At 29.3% G+C, this 15,870-nt stretch overlaps 1 protein-coding gene across 5 annotated transcripts in view; it reads left to right on the top strand.

Moving 5' to 3' along the window:
- The window catches only part of LOC118187586 (CUGBP Elav-like family member 4), a 927,242-nt gene extending 912,754 nt beyond the window's left edge, over positions 1 to 14,488 (top strand). For all 5 annotated transcript variants that reach the window (XM_085827228.1, XM_085827240.1, XM_085827235.1 and 2 more), the window contains one exon: positions 844 to 14,488. The gene's annotated coding sequence lies outside the window, so the exon portion shown is untranslated. The remainder of the gene's footprint in view (positions 1 to 843) is intronic.
- The last annotated feature ends 1,382 nt before the right edge of the window (positions 14,489 to 15,870 follow it).

The raw sequence follows: 15,870 nt of genomic DNA, 5'->3' as shown, positions 1-15,870 counted from the left end.
AAGCATTTTCTACTCTTTTTTGCATTTTTTCAGTCAAACATTGCTTTATTTTTTCTGTTTTTGTGATATTAATTTTTCCATCATTCCAGAATAAATAAACGTAAACGCTTTTGACAAAGACCGGTTAATTTACAATTCGGTTAACCTGCAACCCGGTTAACATGCCTGCTGGTCTTCGTGAGTAATCTATATTTATTTCGTTTGCTGGTCATAATTAGAAAATTGTTCCTAACGGTCTACTAATAACAATAGTATACCAGATCGATCTGAATAAAAGACAACGTTTTCTTTTTCTTCCCTTAAACTACTCCTCTCTAAACCCTGTGTTAAATACGCAGCCTCGTATTAAAAAATTATATTCAGGTAATTTATCACAATTTATTTCTCAAATTTTAAATTAAAAGAAAACCTTTTACCGCAATGTATGATTATATAAACCCCTTGATTTCCTTACTTGTGTAATATCTTTAATGTGTCACGTTTATTCTAAGAAAAAAGGTTTCCTTAACTCTTTCTCTTCGTAAATCGCCTTCAGAATATTGGGGTAGTTTTATATCTGAGAGTATCTTATAAAAGTATGTATTTATTTGAGAATGAAAACTTTTTCTTTGAAGTTATTCTGATCACATTGTTACCTTCTACTACCAAATGTGGAATTTGTATATTTGCTAATTTTAACTCTATTTTTACACATATTTCTACTCGATTACATGATATTAAATTAGAAATTCGTCTTCACTTTTGAATTCAGCTAAACAGTAATGGGCAACAGAAAGCATCCTATTAAAGTTACATAGGCATGTGAAAATTTGAATATGTATTAATTTCTTCTTTTCTTTTCAGGTAATACTGGGTATTTTTACAAAAAGCCGTCAGTTCACTCAATTTGGAAAGAAAATGCCCAGTGTGAAGGATGTTTAATTGAATTGAATGCCAGCTATTAGAGCGAGATCCAAGTTTTAAAGAAATATTAGAAAACTAGAAGATTCGAGATTTTTTTTCCCTTTCATCTATTTTTTATTTGGCACTGAACTGTTTTTCTCTCCAGTTTTCTGAAGGGAATAAAAACGTGAAACTGTGAATAAAATCCATCGGATTTTATGATTCGTAGATATTACGTTAGGTTTTGCTTGATATCCACACAATGTAGTAGCCATTCGTAGATATATCCTTAAAGAACATTTGCTGCTTTTACGAATGGAATATATTTACAGAAGAAAAAAAACAGAAAAAATTACCTTTGTTTCCATGCCATAGTGAGACCACACTAGTAGATATACACAGCACTGTAGATTTAGTGGAAAAAAATATGAATAATCAGAAAATGTAAAGAACAAAACAAAGGAACTACTTGACGTTCTTTGTGGTATATATAAGTAACGTAGATAAACTCAAGTTTTGTTTCAGATGAAAGGAAATTTAAAATAGACTAAAGAACTTCCCAGTTGAAAACAAATTTAAAGAGAACGTAGATTTAGAGAATATCTGATATAATCTTAATGATAACGATGATATAAACTCTTATGATTGGCCACATCGGAACTCCAAGAGACAGTGGCTAAGTTTTTTTAATATTACTACTTTTTTTCCTTTATCACAGCAGAAGATGGTAGAAAATACTGGAAAGATAATGATGATGATGCATAATGTTAAAAGTCTTACAACCGTCATATCAGCACAAGAAACTATACTAACATCTGCACTGTTGTGTTCTTCCAACTTTCCTAGCCAAAGAGAGGACTTAAGTAGCTCGAATGTTACTTTTTGATGACGTCACGCCAAATTCTGATGACGTCATAAGCCAAAGAACCTATCCAAGATTTAAAAATAAACACTGGATGAAAATATATTTATATGTGTGCGAACGTAACGATTCAATCTGACCCACAATGAAAACAAAACTGTTGTGAGTTTAAAAAAAAAAAAACTGAAAATGGTTCAAGACTTTGTCCATGTAATCACACATATATACATATATGTTTCGCAACAACCAAAGACCTTTACCAGGAACTAAACTAGAATTATTGGTTTTCATTCAAATGTATAGAATGCAGAGTCAACCCACTGTTTCAAAACACTTCTATCATCCACCTTTGAAACGTATTTTACCCCCACTGCACTTTACCCTTTTTATTTTGGTTTTTACCATTTGCTTAACATTTGAAATGTTTTTGTTTCATTTTGCGAGTAGCGCAGCGGCCCCTGATTGTACAACACAGTGCCAAAACTAACGAAGCTTCTTAAAAATTACATAAAACTATTTCTTTTCAAAGTATTTGAAAACGCTTAAATATTATATACGTATAAATGATCTTAGTCTAACCCCATTTATTTAATACAATTCATTTACAATGTTTTGTGACCAAATTCCAAACTAACTTAAAATTAACTGTATTTAATTTTCGGCTTACATATACCAGTAAATAAGTATATGTGCAGAAAATTAAAAACTTTAATTCGTAATCTTTACAGTAAAGTAAACAAGTATTATATTTTAAGTGATAAACAAAATGTCGGCATCTGTGGTTCATACCAGGAGCTGCTGAGCTAATGTACCAGATGTGGTACACGCCGTGCGCGAAGAAGCCAAGTACCGGTAACGTTTTGTCCGGTGCTCTCTTTAAACAGGTTGTGACACCTGTAAGAACGTATTTTCCAATAAGTTTCATGAAAGAATCTTTAGATATACTTCCTGCATCTTTCTAAATGCTAGAGTAACAACATTGTTATATATAAATATATATATATATATATATATATATTGATCTTCTGTATTGTTATGTTTGAAATGGAGCATTCAAGGTTTCATGATTTGTTATGTTTTATGTTTTCTTTTGTGAATTGATTTTTCTAATTTTGTGCTTGTTTTAAATTATCAATTATTTGCAATATTTTCACTTCTTTTGTGAAATAAAGGAGTTGCCTATTGTTTATGTCTGGGATTATACGTAATTTATGAACCTGAAAAGCGCTCTACAATAAGACATAGGTCATGAGCGAGTAAATTTATTTCAAATGTCATTCTCTGTCATTTTGTTAAATGATACTTAAATTTCTTAAGCTATGAACGCTGTCTCTCCTCGACTGCACTTAAAGTAATCCATATCATTCATAATTTTAAAAACTTCATTTGTTTTTTATTAAATAACACTTTTAAAGTCATTTTTTATCTAATACTGATTAAGACTCGTGCCCAATAAGTCACAAAATATCCACTGCATTTGTATTGAAAATATTTATCGCTTAATTTGATTACAACAATAGTATAACTTTTACATAAAGTATAAACTCAGTTACAGTGCATATTCAAATATTACCAAAAGCTAGCCTATTAAAGCAAAGTATATTAAACTAAAATTGGCCTTTACAATACTAATATAAATTACTTTCTATTTTCTAAAACTGTTGGTTATTCAAATACTAAATGCATCAACAGACCTTAAATATTAAAACAAAAAATTTGCGGAAATCAAAATTTTAATTTGATTTCCCTAATGAGTTTATCGCAATATCAAAATGGGTCTAATAAAATCGAGTCCACTGAATCGAAATAATTTTATTTCTAACAATTGTTTGAAAATTTCAGATATAAATCTCAAATTCTTAAAAAAGCGAATAGAAAAAATTTAAAATAGCAATCGCGGATAGCTGACTTTTGAAATACTTCATTTTATTTACTTTCTAAAAATCAAATCAAATACTGAGGGATTTTTGAATTAGGGTCGAATCAGCGAATTTCCCAGAGTGTGTTATATACAGCTTAGCACAATTTTTTGAAGTCTTTTTGTTTCTATAATTTTTAATTCCTCTTTGTTTGTTGTGCTATGAATGAGTTTTGAATTCGTTTGACTATGTTCAGGTGATTTTTGAAAATGGATAAAGAATGACTCTTAAATGTAAAAAAATGGCATTCTGCGTGTTCTAAAAAATGTATATCAGACATGATTGCTGGTAACATCAGAGCATGTTCGGTACATAGTGCCAAAACATCAATTTTAAACTATTATTTTTGCTGTCTTATTTATATATTCTTATATATTTTTTAGATTCATTTTATTTATACGGGTATATTTTTCAGCATTGTGTTGTGAGTTATAATTTATTAGTTTTTATCTGTGATATCAAGATTCAATTGAATCCTGTGAAAGTTTTTGCTAAAACGAGCAGAATAACTATAGGAAAATATATTAATTTTTAATTAGCAGGTAATTTCAGTAAAAAGAATTCTTGTTATATAAATTCATTCTTTATAAGGAGTAAATCATTTTCATACCAATGATAATTGGCTTCAATTTTTCAGAACTGGATTCAGTTTAATCGTGATACTTATTACATTTTTAGTACTTTTGTACTTGATTTTAATGTATTGAAAATACAAAAAAATCGCTTCAAGTGGGGAACAATCAAAAGAAAACTATAGCTGAATCATTATAATCTTATTCTCAAAGCTTCGCAAGCAGTTGTGTCCAATTGATTCACGAAGCAAAAAAAAAAAAAAATCCTCCTGCTGCGAGATAGTACAATCCAGTACATTATCGAAATTCTGTGACAAAATCTTTGGAAAGTATTACTCATGATAATAATGTGCTTCAAATCATCTTGAGAAAGTATTTGCGAAAAGAAAGCAAGTTTTACAAGAAACTTACTTACCAATCGTTTTATCAGATGGACACAACTGATTACAAGGCCATGAAGGACTCAACTGCTTTCTGTAACTTAACATATATCCTTGTACATTGTACTACATCCTTTAGCACAACCAGTATATTTACTGATATATAAATGACACCCAAACATGAACAGACAGTTTAGGATTCTGATTGAGAATTCCTAAAGATTTTGAACTTCCCCCTTTGGCAGGAAAACTAGTTACGATCATGTACGTGTATTTATAACTCATAGTATAGATAAGATATATACATAATGTAGATTTTTTGAACGCCGTTGGCCAGGTAAAGAAAGTAGAGTAGAAGAAAAAAAATGTTTCACTATAAAATATAAAGACAAAATATGTTTTCGCATAAAGAACTGGAAGGTTATTGAGAGCAGAAGCAACGACACATATATTTCGAGCAACAAAATAATCCCATTTTTAATGAAATTAAATGACAATTTTCATCTTTACCTTTGCATAATTTTCGGAATTAAAATTCGCAATTTTCCATTGTGTAATTTTACGAAATTATTTTTCTGAAAATGCCTTCAAGGCTGACATCAACGTTTTAGCCTGCAACGTAAGTACCGCAAGAGTTAATATCATTTAATTAAAAAAGTTAGGTAACAATTCTACTCAGAAGATTTCACATCAAAATACTGATAACGTACTTCGGAAAGAATTTCTACCAGTATTGCCATGCATCTCATTTGTGGTTGCCACCATATAAGTTTTAGTAAAAAAAACTTTTCCATAATTTATAATATATAATTTTAATTAATTTTCCTACTTTAATTGCATTTTACAATAATGTATATTTTTAATTTGATTCTGCAAAACCTTTATACAAATATTTTTCTTGTTTGACGATATTATATTATGACATATAACTTAATTCAGAAGAACTTGAAATAAACGGCTTTTCATATACAATTTGCTTCAAAAAGAATTTTTATTATTGTGCCCAGCATTACATAGAGTACGAGTAATCAGAAAAGGTGAAAAAAAAATAAATATAAAAGGGAATAAAAATAAATATTTAATTTTACTCGCAGTAATTTTTTGTAATTTATAATTCTATAACATGATAATTTATTCTAATTATAAAAATGTTACACATAATTTAATTCACAGAAATTTGCATCGTATGATCTATAATTTGCTTCAGAAGGAATATTTATTATTGTTGATGAGCATTTAACATTAAGTAATAAACATAAAATACTAATTTTTAGCCAAAGCAATCTTTATTTATTTAATACTTGTTAAATAATGTTTCGATGAATAAATTAAATATTTAAATTGGCAATGATCACATAGCATATAAATATTTTAGTAGCTGTTAAAGAATTGTGTCTTAACCAAGCACCTTTACGAAAACAATTGTGAATTGTTCCTTAAAAAAGGGCAAGAAGACGCTCTTTAATAATGCATTAATTCGCTTCATAAGTTTGCAACAAACTGAAGACTGATTATTTATTATTTAAAGCTATAATTTTATTAAGCAAATCAGGAGAACATCCAAATGCTCTAAATATTTATTTATGCATAGCATAATTAAGAAAATCTTTAAAAAGATAAAGACCGAATTCTTGATAAATGTTCGACAGTATTTTTGCTGAAAGATATTTTAAAGTAAATCTATGATCTTGTATAAAAGAACTGTCATTATGGTTAAATACGCAAAGAAAAATGAAAAAAAGTCAAGTAATATATCCCCGCATATTTTTATAAAAAGCAACCAGAATAATAACTGACATCAACCCATCTAGAAAACTCACCACCAAGCAAAGTATAATTTCCCAAAAATTTCCTCCGAAGAGTGCGGAGTTTCAGCACCTGAAACAATTCGTCTAAATTAAGATCAGTTTAAGAAGAGCAGTTCTTCTTTCTCGACGTGCTTAAGTGTCTTTCTCTTGGTGTGAGAGACATAAAAAGACTTAATACAAAAAAAAAATACTTTTGTCGGGTTTTCAGCTGTAAAGAGTAATTACGAGAAGAAGGTTATTATCGTTTCGTTAATGATGCACTTCATAAAAGGTACAGCTTAATTACCAGGAACTGAACTCATAAAAAGAAAATGGTGGGGAGGGTCAAAAAAGTTCTGAAGAGAGAAATTGGAATGAGAATAAATAACACTTTTCTACGAATCTTCAAAGTGCTGAGAATACTAGAAACAAAAAAAAATCGTAGGTTATATTCGTGAAAAGGTATGTATATGAAAGATAAAAATTGTTACTACAACATTTGACAAACGGAATTTTGATTAAGATGAATGCCGACTATGTTTTTCTCTGCATTTAAAATTTGTGATCTAAATTAGCATGCGTTTTCCAGTGAGTTAAAAATGTTATCTAAAAATCCTCAAGGGATAATAAATGGGAAAGATTTATGAGGTATCTCATGGTTTAACAAATCACTGGTATAAATATTAAGAAAATGTCTTTCAACGAAAATTTTAATGCTTATGACGGTTTTTAAAACGAGAAAAATAATTATTACTTTTAACGTCAAACAACATTTCTTTTATTTAATGGGAATAATTCTTATTTGAGGGGGAAAAGTAGTATTGATTTAGAAAACAAATAAGTAAAAAATGCAATTATAAAAATTGCTTTTCTCTAACAATAAAAAAAATTCTCATAGCAAAATAAGTAATTATTTGACATTTAAAAGTTTGAAAAATAAGAGAAATAAATGTGTTACTTATTATTCTTATTTATTCATTGAATTTTTTAATAATTAAATTTATTAATAATTAGTAAATCCGAAAGTGCATCTTTCGACTCGAAAACTTTAAAGCTTATTACCCAAAATTCCATGATTTCGCAGAAAATCTATGATAGTCTACATTATCCTTTATATCGAAAATTATGGTTTGGATAACTCAATAAATTATTAAAAAAGAAATTATAATCCATCTTAAATGCTAATGACTTTAGTTAACACATTCAGATGTTTTTATTCGTCATTAATTTAAAGCTTTTTCATTCAATAAATTATTACGCCAAAAGGAACTTTTGTTTCTTACTCATTAGCTAAACTATTATTCACTGTCTTGAATCCAAAGAATTTTTTCCAGTTGCATTAATTAAAGAATTATGAAGCGTTTTGCCCTTCAAATTTAATTTATTCAGAATGCCTTATGCCTTTTTAGTAATGGTATTTTCAGTTAATCAAACGGAAAGTTAAAAAAATACATTGAATATTTGCTTTATTTATGATCAGACAATCTATGATTATAAATTTTTTAATTCTTTTAATTTGTTTTAGCGAACAAACAGCATATTTTTTTATTACCTTAACTTCCAGTTTTCATCTTATTCTACTCAGGTATTACTTTCAGCAATATAAAAAGCTACAAACTATCACTCAAAACATTCTTTGACAAACAAGGTTATCAGCAAAGTTCGCAAAAACGAAAATGACCTTCCAGCTGGCTTATTTAACATACCTAATAAAATATGTTCTAAAAATAATATTAGCTTTCTGAAATTAATAATATAAAAATTGCTATAAAACAGAAACAAGTAGTATAAAAAATTTAATAAATTTCAAGTGAATTTTTATTATTATCGTTATATATAAGCATATCTACTAATGATATGTCTCGATATATTTTTAAGAAACTTCACCAGTGACATTTAAGCATTTAAATTAGAATTTGTTGCCTATCATTTATCATTTAATTCTCATTGGATGCGAGAGTCTTTACTACAAGTATACAAACATTTAATTTATTGCGAAGTTATTTTAATAATTAACTATTATAATGTTATAATAATTATAATTAATTTTGGAATACAGAGAGATATTTGCTATTCAAATAAAAAAGATCATTCGAAATTAAATTATACTTCTCGCAATTATTTTCAAATAACAAATTTATTTGAAACATTTGTCCAAATAGTTCTATTTTTCACATTTCTTTAAAGCAATTCTTTTATATCTCGAAATTATACCTTTGCTTCTGCTCTCGATTCATAAACAATTCGTATATTAGTTGCCATCCTTTGCCTCTTTATATATATATATATAGTCCACCAGTGCTGTTGAGAGCACATAGAATTTTACACACACTGCTCTAGGATCTGGTGCCATAGTTATTTGTGTGTCTAGTGCAAAAAAATAACTAAAAAAAAGAATAAAGAAAAAATTACCAACAATTTTACAGATTTATATTTCTTTAATTTATTTTTATTACTAATTATGGTATTTGTTGTTGTTAGAATATGAAGAAGGAAAAAATCCTGATGAGAACTGTATATACCTATTTGCATAAATGTATATTGTCGTTATTTCTGTTACTATTTTTATTTTATTATATATTGGATTTTGTTAAAAATTCTGTATTTGTATTTGTTATAAATGTTTTACAGTCATATAGAAAGGGCTACGAATCATCTATCTTGATAACTTCTAGACAGGCATGGCTAAATAAGGATTTCCACATTAAGTTAATTAATATTTCAAAACAATGCCATTTATCAATGTGCCAAAACTATTAACATTTTAAAACACTCTATTATACAGAAAATGTCCATAATTGCTTGAGTATATAACGTTGACTGTTATTAAAATTACATTTACTTATTATAAAACCTTGTACCTACTTAGCATTAAAACTGTATTTATTATACAGAAAATGTCCGCTTTACAAGAATAATTCTAATTCTTTTATCCATTATGAAGTTGTTTGCAGCAACTAATATACATAAAAGAAAGTAAATGCAAATAAACCTAACCAGTTTTTAATAACTAGACAGAGAAATCTGATGTTTCAGTATAAGATCATAAATGAAAGTATGACACTGGCGAGTAAGAACAAATTGTTTACAAAAAATATAACAACCTAATTATATTAATAAAAAATTTTTTCGGTTTTCAGAAAATGAAATTAGAATATTTACAAACAGAGCTAAACTATATTTGAGAAAACATGCGGTGGTACGAGTCACTTTGGGTGTAAGTTTCAGTCTTAGAAAATCTTTTTTTTTTTTTTTTAATAAACGAAATTTTACACAACATTCTTCAACTGTTTAATGCACTAATAATGCTGTCTTTCATTCCGCTCTTGTAAAGAGGCAAAACTTATGGCAGCAAAAGTATTTAAATTGAAAGTTAGTTGGTGCTTTGAAAAGATTTATAATGAAGTTTTTGATGATTCAGAACCACATTCCTCAACTCTCTCACTCTTTTTTTTATGAAAGTTTATAAATATGATTCTTCCAGTAAGGACTTTTCATGTTATGCTCTCTATACTAACAAAAAATTTTAGAAACGCATATTATTTTGTATTGTTAATAAATGGCCTAAAAACAATACTACTCTAATTTATTTTCATGTAATTACTCATTTAATATCTTCTTGAGTAAAACAATTCTTTTTCTTTCACCTTTCTTTTTATTCTATCAACTAGTGGTAGTAGCCAGTGGTAGCCCAAACTACTATGAATTTCTTGAATTTAAGAATACATAAAATATTACCTACTATATCTAATAAGTAACCAGCTACATTTCAAGAATGCATTATGTTACCACAATTCCTTTTAAAAAAATGTATAAAAGTATAAAAATATTTAAATAAAATACTGCATTTACTAAGGAATGTATCTTCCATGTTTCACCAGATAATTTTTAGGATGTAGTTTCTCAAATAATTATTGCATCTTCATATCATTTTCTAAAACGCTCTTAATATTCAATCTGAGTTCAACATTTCATTAGGTTTTCAAAAATATTTCTTTTTTGTTATTCAGTCACGTATAACCTCTTAAATTTTCATCATTCTACTAATATTTTATTTAATTTATGTAAAGAATTTTAGATTACGATTATAGAGTATTTCAGATCACATTTTTAGTCAATTTTTTCGACCAAAGTTCATTCACTTTATTTAAAATACATTAAATAAATGTCGATTTAGTAGTTGTATTAATTTAATCTACGTAGGAATGGATGAAATTTGCGAGAAGTTAGAAAGGCGCACAATTTATTGTTTGTAACTGTCAAATTCAAGTAATCTGTAGCCAGACAGAATAAATTTTCTAGTGAGCGACATACGATCGATTCGTAGCCCTTGACGTAAAAGTGTAAAAGAAAACTATTTATTTTATATCGAGTTGCTATCTATGTGTGATGTTGAATTATTTTGAATTGGTTGTTAAACATATTATGATAATAAGAAGAAAAATATCCGATATTTTTCATTATTCTATATTTGATAGTAGATACACTTTTTACTGAAGAACTTGTAAAATGTTGCTGTCATCAGAGAGAGTTCAAAAAAAAAATAAATAAATGGTAGCGCAGATAGATTTAATTCGTGCGAGGTATTGCCTAAGAATGTGGAGCGAGTACCTGAGGCTGATGACGAATCCACACATTTGAAGATCTGTACAATGTACATAGCATATCAACTCAAACAGAAGTCATTCCTGCTTGAAGATTTTATTATTCTCGTCACCAGATGGCGCGACGGCGGCATAACCTTATTTCAAGCACAGCTTTCGCCTTAATTTCTACTATATATAATAAATATATATAATCTATAGAAATGATATATTTGCATTCTCTGCTTCACATGGCAGCATAATGGCTTGTAACCTGTAGTGAAAATTCGAGCGAGTGTTCTTAAGGGAAGCCTCAGTACTGAGACGTTGGGAAAAATAAAGGAATCGTTGTGTTCATGCTGCGAAGCATTACGCCGTTGAGGACGTTTCTGACACTGGCATGGTTACATTGACAAATACATTTTAAAATGGCTTTATTAAGGAAAAAACTAATAAGAAAAATTTACATTTGCGGAAGTATCGCAGACGATTTAATGAGGTACAATAACCTAGCAAAATAACAATACAATAACATGTCGTCTTAAACTGTGGGTACAAAGCTGACACCTAATACGTATGATTTAGCATAATCTATTAATTCAAATCTCAAACCACACGTAAAAGAATAATGACGAATTAAAATTTAATTGTTAAAGTAAATCATGCTAATGAAAATTAATAGAATTCTAATTGCAGTTAATTTCTGGCAGATTGTATAAGAACTAGAAATTGAAGAAAACACTTCAGCGCTTATTATAAATATTTAAAACGTTCTTTTACATTCAGAACAGAAATACTGTTAAAAGTATCTGCTATCTATTATGTACACATAACAGTCAAAAATGTAGCTATCAACAAACCGTTTAAAATGTAAGCGAGTAATTTAAAAAGCACTCGAAGAATCTCTAGAAATATTGTGTTACATCCTTCCGAGTTTAGACGTAAAATTAAAATTTTTATTATTAATAAATAAAAAATATGTTTTACTATAATAACACTGAAAAAAATTTGACCCATGAATTTTGTTCTAGGGCACGACTTTTAGGTCAGGATAAGTAATGAAAGAAAATTTATCAGTTGTAAAACATTAACTAATTTTTCAAAATTTATCAAGAAAATTCGTATCGAATAACATATTAACTGCTAAAAACTCTTCTAGGCATGCACTTTGCATTATACATACAAGGACAATTGGAATAACAACAGCGTGAATTTAAAATTTCGAAGCTATTGAAATAGCATAGACTGAATTAAAGTTGTGATTTGTAATTGTTATTAAATTTTTATAGAAAAACTATGGCAGAATAGCTATTACCCAGAAGGCACAGCAATCACACAAAGTATCTTAAATCTTACGACCTTTCACGTTAATTTAACGGAGCAAGCAATGCAATTCACGATATGTATAAAACGTCGCATAACAAAAAGACCGCACAGTTTTGCCCTTGTGTTTTGCTATTTGATAGAATTTATATGGGGGTTTTGAACACAGCAAGATAGAATTTACTATCACACCAACAGTAAATTTGCAATTGAAATGTTTACAAAACACAACACTTACAAATATACAGGGTGTTTATAAAGTCCCGGACCCATTTTGATGTTTAATAACTCATAAAATAATAAAGATAGATTAAAATTAATCACATAAATGGTTAGATAGACTCAAAAAGTTTCATGACCCTTGTCAATGAACTTTCACATGTTCCCCCTTCGTCGCACGGAGAATATCAAGTCGGTATTCAATTTCACGGCAGGTACCGGCAAGCATGTCGGTATCCACAGAGGTTATTGCGGTTTAATTCTGGCTTTTAGGTCATCAATATTCGACACTCTCCTCCTGTAAACTATGCCCTTTACAAATCTCCAAAGGAAAACGTCCATAACATTGCAATAGTTGCCAAAAACAAAAGAGAGAAAAATGCAATTAATAAGCAGACGATATTTAGAAAAGTACAGATATTTAGACTGTAAAATGAAATTACCTGAAAATAACCACATGCGCAGACGATATTTACAAAAATAAAGATATTCAAACCTGAAAAATAAAATAAATAAGTTATTCCATCAATAAAAATGCCATAAGTTTGTTCATATCTTCATTATTTTATGAGTTATTAAACATCAAAATGGGTCCGGGACTTTATAAACACCCTGTATATCTACACATAAAATAAAGCGTACTTTACATTAAAAGAATTATTTAGATCTTTCATTTTATACCATATATAGATTTCTTTTATTATTCTTTTGGTCACCCTATTTTAATTTTACGACTATATACTTAAGTCTTTGCTTTAAATATGATAATCTTAACTCCGCCTGACTTTTTCTCTAAAAACATTAACTGGTAAAATTGGCCGTTCACTACAAGAGCTTTTCGAAACATATTACAAGACTTATCTTCAAAGACCATCAGCTTTACTTTTAGTAATTAGGCGAGGCGTTCCATACTAGTTGCAAAATAATGATCATATTTCGCAGAAAACACATCAATCCTCGCTCTGAATTCTAAAATAAAACATATTTTCTCTTTTATGCAACAAAGATTCATAGCATTCATTATTTCGCGCCATTATTTTGATGACGTTTAAGACACGGCTGCAGTAGAAATAAGAAAAACATTCGCTCAGCAGTAGTTCCATATCACTAATGACCCGTAAGGGTTTAAAAATAAAGAAAAACTATCAGTTAATAAATGGGACCTGCCAGTGTCCCAAACGCCATTTATTAATTTATTCCACCCAAATCTTGTTAGCAACGTTAAAATCGAAAGTATGCATTAAATCCGCTTATTGTATTGAATAAGCAAAATATCTTTCGACTGTTTTAAGAATAAAAAATAGAAGGTATATAAATATTGTTTTTGAGAAATAGCGACAGAAGCTAACAAGAACAATCAAACTATCTAGTTGAATGTTTGTTTGATTTTAAAAGAATATTTAAAATGTAAATCATTAAGAATTTTAAAAAAACAGTTCGTTCGAATGCTTAACGGTTAAGAACATTACGTCACCACCGAACGTAAGGAATGGGGTCATCAAAATGGCGTCCGCGTTACAAGTTACTTGAGTTGGATGCTTCTGTTTCGTTTTATCTTCTTTTATTTCGTTCACTATTCTTTTTGGAAATATCATAGTTCAGCTTTTCACAGCAGCAGTGAGTTACGTGGCCTTTTTCTGGTTGTTTTTATGCTAAATATTTTTTCCTTCAATGGAACTGTTTTATTGCGCAACGCTGCGCGGACGTGTTATCTAGATACCCGAGAGAGTGGATAAAAATAAATATATATAAAAATAGCGGTGGTGGCTGAGGACTTGTTGCTCTGTGGGGTGCCATGTGATTTAGTACGAGCTTAATCTTTTTTGGTGGCATTTTCCATCCTAGTAGAAGCAGATTTGATAATGGTTAAGACGCAGTGGACTAGCTTAAATTCTCATATACCATTATACTTGTACCCTAATGCTTATCTTCTGAGAATAAAAGCCAACCTTTGAAAAAAATTATAGTGTTGTGTGCTTTATTTGTGTCTTATTTATTCGAATTTTAATGCTTAATGAAATATGCAACACATTGCTCTCACTATTTCTGTATTTAATACATCACAATCCAGTTAAAATAAAAATGAGATGAACAAATATCTGACACTATTGAAAATTATATTTTTTTCTTAGAGCAAAACCTTCGAGCTAATTAATAAAAAAACTTTTTAACTGCTTATCAGTACTGTCTTAACAGCATTATGGATCCATAGACAAACCATTGTTCTGGGGTCCCCACAACAATCGAATACAGTGGTCGAATGATTATGCTTATGCGGCCAAGAAATATTGGCCTTAACAAACTAATTCAGTTGAAACCTCATAGGCACATCTCGTGAATAACAATCAGTTGAAGTCCCCCGAAGGGGGGAAGGACGTAAATAAGAAGGAAGGAGCCGTTGTCTCATGAACCAGGCAACTCTCAGAGTAGTAAAGAAATCAGAGAGCACGCTTTCCGAGAAAACCAAAGATTAACTCAGACTAAGTTGTGAAATTGTTATTTCTAAGACAATCCGCTACAAATGGCCTGATGTTAAAATCCTCCGTGAGGATCTCAAAGTTTAAAAGGGCAAACAATGGCTCTTGAGTCAGTGCATGTTTTTAGTTAATAGTTTCTCATTGCATTTCTGGCAGGTAGTCACCTACATAATCAATTTTAAAATCATTGTGCAAATGTTTATTTCTAGTATAATAATGCGCCTCAGTAATTATTCTAAGGATCTTGTTTCGCACAATCTGGAGCCTTTTAAAATCACTTTTGCGGCAACCCAGACTAGAGACGCATAGCCCATAACAGGACTAGTAATGGCGATATAAATTTGGCGTTTCCTATAAAGACCAAATTGCTCTTCGGGTAGCACTTGCAGTTGACAGGGAATAGTACTAGTTTTACCAGCAGCATACATTATGTGCATGTTCCAAGTAAACCTCTGATTTAAATAACTACAGTAACACTCGCAGAAATGAAAAGTAAATAGTCGATAAAATTAAACATATCTGTACAAGTACCCAGCGGGCACAAGCTTTAAAACGGAACTGCTGCTTATACATGTTCTGAAACTTCAGAGATAATCATGACTACGTTATGATTTGTATGGTATTAGACGGACTAAACTTTATTTACAAAGTTTAACATCTAGATCTGTTATAAAGTAAATGTTTTAAAATATTTTAGAGGAAAGCAAAACTTCTATTAGACGGGAAATTTTGCAGAATACAGTTCTGTCAATTTCCAATCCGTAAAAATTTACAGAAATTAAATAGTAAACATGTAGGGTTTAAATTTATTTTAATTAACATTTATTTTAAGTTTAAACTATCTTTCCTGTCAAGCCTTATTTTCC

The sequence above is a fragment of the Stegodyphus dumicola genome, chromosome 1, assembly GCF_044657685.1.
Source record: "Stegodyphus dumicola isolate Sdum_Otavi_A_Nest chromosome 1, ASM4465768v1".
Taxonomy (NCBI): domain Eukaryota; kingdom Metazoa; phylum Arthropoda; class Arachnida; order Araneae; family Eresidae; genus Stegodyphus; species Stegodyphus dumicola.
The sequence above is the reverse complement of the archived record's forward strand: the minus strand, read 5'-3'. Positions and strand labels throughout refer to the sequence as shown.